Source organism: Anser brachyrhynchus (genome assembly GCF_964034855.1).
Source record: "Anser brachyrhynchus genome assembly, contig: SCAFFOLD_186, whole genome shotgun sequence".
In the NCBI taxonomy this organism is placed as follows: Eukaryota; Metazoa; Chordata; class Aves; order Anseriformes; family Anatidae; genus Anser; species Anser brachyrhynchus.
In genome coordinates this window covers 247,900-254,285 of record NW_027663733.1, presented here as the reverse complement: position 1 = coordinate 254,285, position 6,386 = coordinate 247,900, and the positions used below count along the sequence as shown (strand labels likewise).

Below are 6,386 nucleotides of genomic sequence, written 5' to 3'. Positions count from 1 at the left end.
TCACTGCAGTGCATCCCCAGTGGTGCCAGTGCACTCTCTTGACTCACTGCACTGCATCCCCATTGGTGCCAGTGTACTCACTGGACTCACTGCACTGCATTCCCCAGTGGTGCTAGTGCACTCTGTGGACTCACTGCAGTGCATCCCCAGTGGTGCCAGTGCACTCTCTGGACTCACTGAAGTGCATTCTCAGTGGTTCCAGTGCAGTCTGTGGACTCACTGCACTGCATCCCCAGTGGTGCCAGTGCACTCTCTGGACTCCCGGCACCGCATCCCCAGTGGTGCCAGTGCACTCTCTGGGCTCACTGCAGTGCATCCCCAGTGGTGCCAGTGCACTCTCTTGACTCACTGCACTGCATCCCCATTGGTGCCAGTGTACTCACTGGACTCACTGCACTGCATTCCCCAGTGGTGCTAGTGCACTCTGTGGACTCACTGCAGTGCATCCCCAGTGGTGCCAGTGCACTCTCTGGACTCACTGAAGTGCATTCTCAGTGGTTCCAGTGCAGTCTGTGGACTCACTGCACTGCATCCCCAGTGGTGCCAGTGCACTCTCTGGACTCCCGGCAACACATCCCCGGTGGTGCCAGTGCACTCTCTGGACTCACTGCACTGCATCCCCAGTGGTGCCAGAGCACTCTCTGGACTCACTGCAGTGCATCCCCAGTGGTGCTAGTGCACTCTCTGGACTCACTGCACTGCATCCCCAGTGGTGCCAGTGCACTCTCTGGACTCACTGCACTGCATCCCCAGTGGTGCCAGTGCACTCTCTGGACTCCCGGCACCGCATCCCCAGTGGTGCCAGTGCACTCTCTGGGCTCACTGCAGTGCATCCCCAGTGGTGCCAGTGCACTCTCTTGACTCACTGCACTGCATCCCCATTGGTGCCAGTGTACTCACTGGACTCACTGCACTGCATTCCCCAGTGGTGCTAGTGCACTCTCTGGACTTGTTGTCGACGGAGGGAAGACACAAACGCTCAATATGAGTGTTAAGTATGCTTCAGCTTTAATGGATAGCTCAATTGTCTTTTATCGTGTACAGGATAATTAGCTCATACATATTGCAAAAGCCAAGCTCCTTATTGGTAAGCGTCATCTACTGCCCTATCTGTTAGTTCCGCATTCTTCTATCCGCTAGTTCCCCTTTCTAATCTAACTATAACTCCCAGGGCAGTATGCCCTCTACTATCATTGTTTCTAATTGCCTGGGATTTCTCACAAGAGTTCCCAGACAAGCTGCCTGGGATTTCTCACAAGAGTTCCCAGACAAGCCTTGCGTACGTGCCTTTGCTCTTGTTTTTCTAGACCAGCTGGGTGCGGTAATCCGCCATTTCCTTATCTTGCAGCTGCATGATATCAATGTGATTACGCGCAGCGAGCCAGTCCTCAACAATTCCCCCGTTTTTATTTTGAACCAAAAGCTTTCTATAGATTTTTCTATCAATCACCGCACACACTGCAATAAGCAAGGTACAATAAGCAACAGGGTCAAAAATCTCATGCAGAACTACGATTGTAAAGTAGTGTGCCTACTAGAATCTACATCAGTCAACAAGCCACTAAGCGCTAGGAATGTTGCTTCGCAGCGATACTGCTTCTTACTCGCACAGCACAATCACACAATCACACAATCACGCAGAGAGGCCTCTTGCACTTCTCATTCATACCACAAGACAATATCACTGAAAATAATTTGTGTGCAGCTTCAGGAGGTCCTTGTCTGCTCCCGTGGTGAGCGGCTGAGAGTGGAGACCCCTCCGAGGAAAAAATGCTCGGGGTGCACCTAGGGGCGTCCGTTCCACAGTCGATCCCACAGCCGAGCAGAGCGGCTCCTGGCGCAAGGAAGGATGCTATTATAGTTTGTATAATGACAGCAAAGAGATGCATTGCAATAAGGAGCACGTGTGGCATTGACCCCTTTTTTTTTTTTTTTTTTTTTTTTTTTTTTTTTTTTTTCTTTTTCGAGCAATTACACCTTACACATGCTATTACTGTTGCTAGAAAAACCCTACTAGTTAACTGCTCGAGCCTTTTTATTAGGCAACTAAATACTACTCGCGCCGCTACTATAATTAGGACAATTATTAGCAGTAAGCGTAGCCCTTCTTTTATCAGACCCAATATCCAACCCCCCATGTTCCCAAACCAATTTGCAAACAGTCTATCAAGCCAATTATCTTGGACCACTATCTTCTTGGTGTGGTCTCTCAGCCATTTCAGTTGCTCGTGGATTGACTCGCCATGGTCCGAGAGATTAAAACAGCACATTCCTTCGAGCTCTTCACACCCGTGGCCCTGTGCCAGCAGTAGAAAATCAATCGCCGCTCTGTTCTGTAACACAGCGTGTCGCAAGCTGTCCAGGTCCTGGGCCATTTCTGTGAGCATCTGCGTAGTCACATTTAATGTTTTCACCACTGTACTTCAAATCTACATTTTACAAAGTGACCAGCAAGTGTGCCACATTAACTGACCAACCTCTGAGATTTTACCTTTCATACCAGTGTCTTCTTGGGCTCTTTTAATTAAACACGTTTCTCATTCAAGTGAATTGAAATGCTTCAGTTGGTTTTATTCTCAGGAGCCTCATAAAAAACAAAGATATTGCACCCTCTTTGTTCAGTCATTCAATGTTCGTCTCTTTCACAGCAAATAATTACTTCATTGAAGTTAAAACTTCCAAACATAACTTACTAATAGTCTCCAATTTCAGCTCAGATCACTCGTTGAAAATACTCTGCTAAATACAGATAACTTACAATAACTTTAACAGTTAATTGTCCATAACAAACACCATGGTTTTTCTCCAGACCAATGTTCAAATTTTAAGACCACCCTTTAATATTTCTATGTACAGGTGAAAAACAGTCTTCAATTTTCTAGTCTTGTTTTAAATATAAAAGTTGGAAGGGACATTCAAGTTTCAAGTCTCCACACTGAACTTAAAAAAAAAAAAAAAATCATGTGGAGGTAAACAAACCAAGTTGTATACTCCAGGAGGTAGAGGCCTTCAATTTGTGTTCATATATACATATGCACAGAATTCAGTGTTCCAACAGAAAAAGAATTAGCCAAAAAGTAATAAAAGTTATTTACTACTGTGACATTTCAAGACTTCCACAGCTTTGCCTAAAGACACAAACACAATTAACATAATTCCCTATGTGCTTTTTTTTTTTTTTTTTTTTTTTTTTTTTTTTCTTTCCTTTTTTTTTTTTTTCTCTCAACTGTCCAGTGCAGGAAAAAATTCTCACAAAATTTCACAGACCTAAAATGTGCAAGCTAGTTTCTCTCTCTCCCTTTTTTTTTTTTTTTTTTTTTTTTTTTTTTTTTTTTCAAATGTCACATTTGCTTGTTTTACAGCCCAACAAGCTAGTTTCCCTAGACTAGCCATAGCATGAGCCACAGCCACTCCAGGCACAAGTGCCGCTGAAAAGAACCTTTCAGCAGGACCCCAGAGTTCGACCTGGTTATCGCAGTCACTCCCCAAAGTTTTTGAGACTGCGTCTCGTCCGTCGTTTCCATTGTTGAGTAATGTTTCGCAATTCTTGACTGTGTAGGTCAGGGGCAAACAAAGTCAAGCGTCCCAAATAGCATGGCCCCCCGTGCGCATTTGCTGGGATTCCCTGCCAGGCTCGATCTCCACAGATCAGGAATATACCAGGTGGTAAGGCCTTAGCAGTTTGCCTTGGCCATGTGCTTGACTTGTTCCCGTATGCCCCCATGGTGGTGTTGGTGGTGTCGTTGTACCCGCAATAGCTGCTATTAGCTTCGAACCCCCTTGTGTGAGAGGTCACATTAGTCCATTGAGTCATATTTTGTTTTCCTTTATTCCACATAAAGCACGTCTGTGTCCAGTTATTACTGGTGTTCCCTACCGCCACTGATCCCAACAAATCCAGTTCCTGGGGATCCCATGGCAAGCTCGTGTTCAGAGCCACTAGCGCCGCCACAACGGCGTCGGAGAGGTTGGACGAAAGATCGAACAAATCAGTACTTGCGGAATATGGTGCTAACAGTTGTTTCAGCTCCTCCTTGTTCCCTATTGGGACCCCGAACAAACAGGTGCGGAAGGGATCAGTCGCTTTGGCAAGAGACAGGCAGAATTGAGCCAATCGAGTTCCCTTCGGTATATGTAGCGGAGGGAACATGGCTGATACCATAATTTGTATCTCCCCAGTAAAGTCCTTATCAATAAGTCCTGTTAACACTAAAGCCCCATTTAATGTCGCCGATGACCTTCCAATCAGAAGTGCTCCAACAGGCTCATTATTAATTTTTACAGGTCCCATAACGCCTGTTTTCACCCCAACAGGCTTATTGTCCATCAAAGTCACATTTACTGCGGTTGCCAAGTCCAATCCCCAGGCTCCCTCTGGTGGCTGGTTGGAGGTGAAAGGATTCGTCTCGGTTGGAGTCTCCGCAGCTGCCGCCGCTGTTGAGGGGAAAGCCGCTTTTTGTGTCATCGCGGGGCGGCGGTTCCCGCTGGTCTTCCCGTTTCCCTGGGTCTTCCGCCGGCAAGCGGTTTCATTATGCGTATCAGATCGGCAAGAGGGACACCACACATTAGCCGTCCCACATTGCCTCTTTATATGACCCGCGATGCCACACCGATAGCAGCGTAGTGCAGGTCTTCTCGACGAGTGAGGTCCTTTTCCACTTTGCAGGGGGGCAAGGGCGGCGAATACCTGCGACTGGCTAGCCTGCAGTCCCTGAGTAATACTTTCCCCTACCTTTCGAATAGCGTCAACCAATAGCGCTTGCGAGCCTATCGGTATCCGCGACAATCGATCAAGAGCCTCTTCTATAGTCCAGGTACTGGGCAGCGTATTTAGAACATTTCGAGAGGTTTGATTACAATTTTGAAGGGCGCATTGTTTAAGAATAGGGCCTTTGAGATATTCGGGTAACCCAGCTACCTGTATAGCTGCGGCAACCCTATCAATAAATGTTCCAAACGCTTCGTCTCGCCCTTGCTTGATGGACATATAGGAGGGCATTCCTCCAGGCTCCCTAATTTGGTCCAGTGCTCTCCTAGCTAGCGTCATGGTCGCTTTTGCCTTATCCGGCCCCATTAGGGCCTGGGCCTCCAAGCGATTGTATGCACCGACCCCCAAAAGCTCCTCCAGCGTGACCCCGTATAATGGATCTCCGGGCTGACGCTGCACCGCGACTGCCTCCTGACAAGCTGAATGCCAATGGGCATTAAACAGCAGGATCTGATGCTGCGTCAGTATTAGTTTCATGATATTACGAATATCGCCGGGGAGCAACACGTTAGTGGACCACAGATAGTCTAACATCTGTTTCGTTGGCTCCCCACGTATTCCTGACTCATTTACCGTGGCACGCAATTGGGTCAGTATTTTCCAGTCCAGATTTGTCATAGTAACAGTTATCTGGCCCTGGGCGTCTGGTGGAGAGTACACCACGGGGAAGGCGCCTACAAGCTCTGTCGCTGCCCCCACATCACCTTCACGTAACGCCTCCCCTGCTATTTTCGCCCAGAGTCCTGCTCTCTCCGACCCCCCTGATTCGAGTCGCATATCTTTCAAAAATGGATTCTTATTTCTCCCCTCGCCTGCCGCCTCTCCCTCGGGAGTTTCCAGGGGTAGAGGAGGTGCACTGGGTCGTGCCCCCTCTCCCCATCCCCCGGGTGCCTTCATGGTGAATTGTTGGACCGACGGAGGGAGGGGGTACGGATTGGCCTCTTCATCCGCCCTCAACGTTTTGCCCAGCCGCTCTGTTGCAGCGGCTGCTACTTTCTGTTCTACCCGATGTATTGTTAAAGCATTCGTAACAGCCCGCCACGGTTTTGCCAGCTTCTTAGCCGTCTTATTCTCACTAATCATTTCCTCAAACAATATATCACCAAACTTACGCCACTCATCCTCCTCAAACAATGTGTCAGGGTTAATAAAGCAGCCCTTCGCCACCCCATAGGCCACTAACCCCTGTAATTCTTTATGACAATCTATATCTGGCGTCTTACGCTTTTCTAAAAAGCACTTAAGTAAATTAATTGCCGCTTGTTTCTCCATGCTTACTCACGGTGCCGTTGCCCCCGTGCAAAGCGTGTCTTACGCTTTTCTAAAAAGCACTTAAGTAAATCTATTGCCGCTTGTTTCTCCATGCTTACTCACGGTGCCGTTGCCCCCGTACAAAGCTTCCGTTCGCGGCGTTCCGGCGGGACCCGCTATGGGTTCGTCCCGGGCGCTCTTCCCGAGTCGTCTTCTGCTCGCCCCAATCTTATGTTCCGCGGATTCCGGGTTACGTAGTCAGAACCGGCTTTCCCCTTGTACTCCGTCGCCTAATACCGGCTTACTCGTTTCGGGTCCTCGTCCAGCAAGGGTCCCTGTTCGGGCGCCATTTGTTGTCGACGGAGGG

The 6,386-nt window shown here is 48.4% G+C and overlaps 1 long non-coding RNA gene across 1 annotated transcript; it reads right to left on the bottom strand.

The window, feature by feature from the left end:
* Nucleotides 1-985: 985 nt before the first annotated feature.
* On the bottom strand, nucleotides 986-4,021 carry LOC308186890. The gene is made up of 2 exons (XR_013944371.1): nucleotides 1,243-4,021; nucleotides 986-1,207 (listed from the first exon to the last, which is right to left on the bottom strand). It is a non-coding gene; the product is annotated as an uncharacterized lncRNA (long non-coding RNA).
* Nucleotides 4,022-6,386: the final 2,365 nt, after the last annotated feature.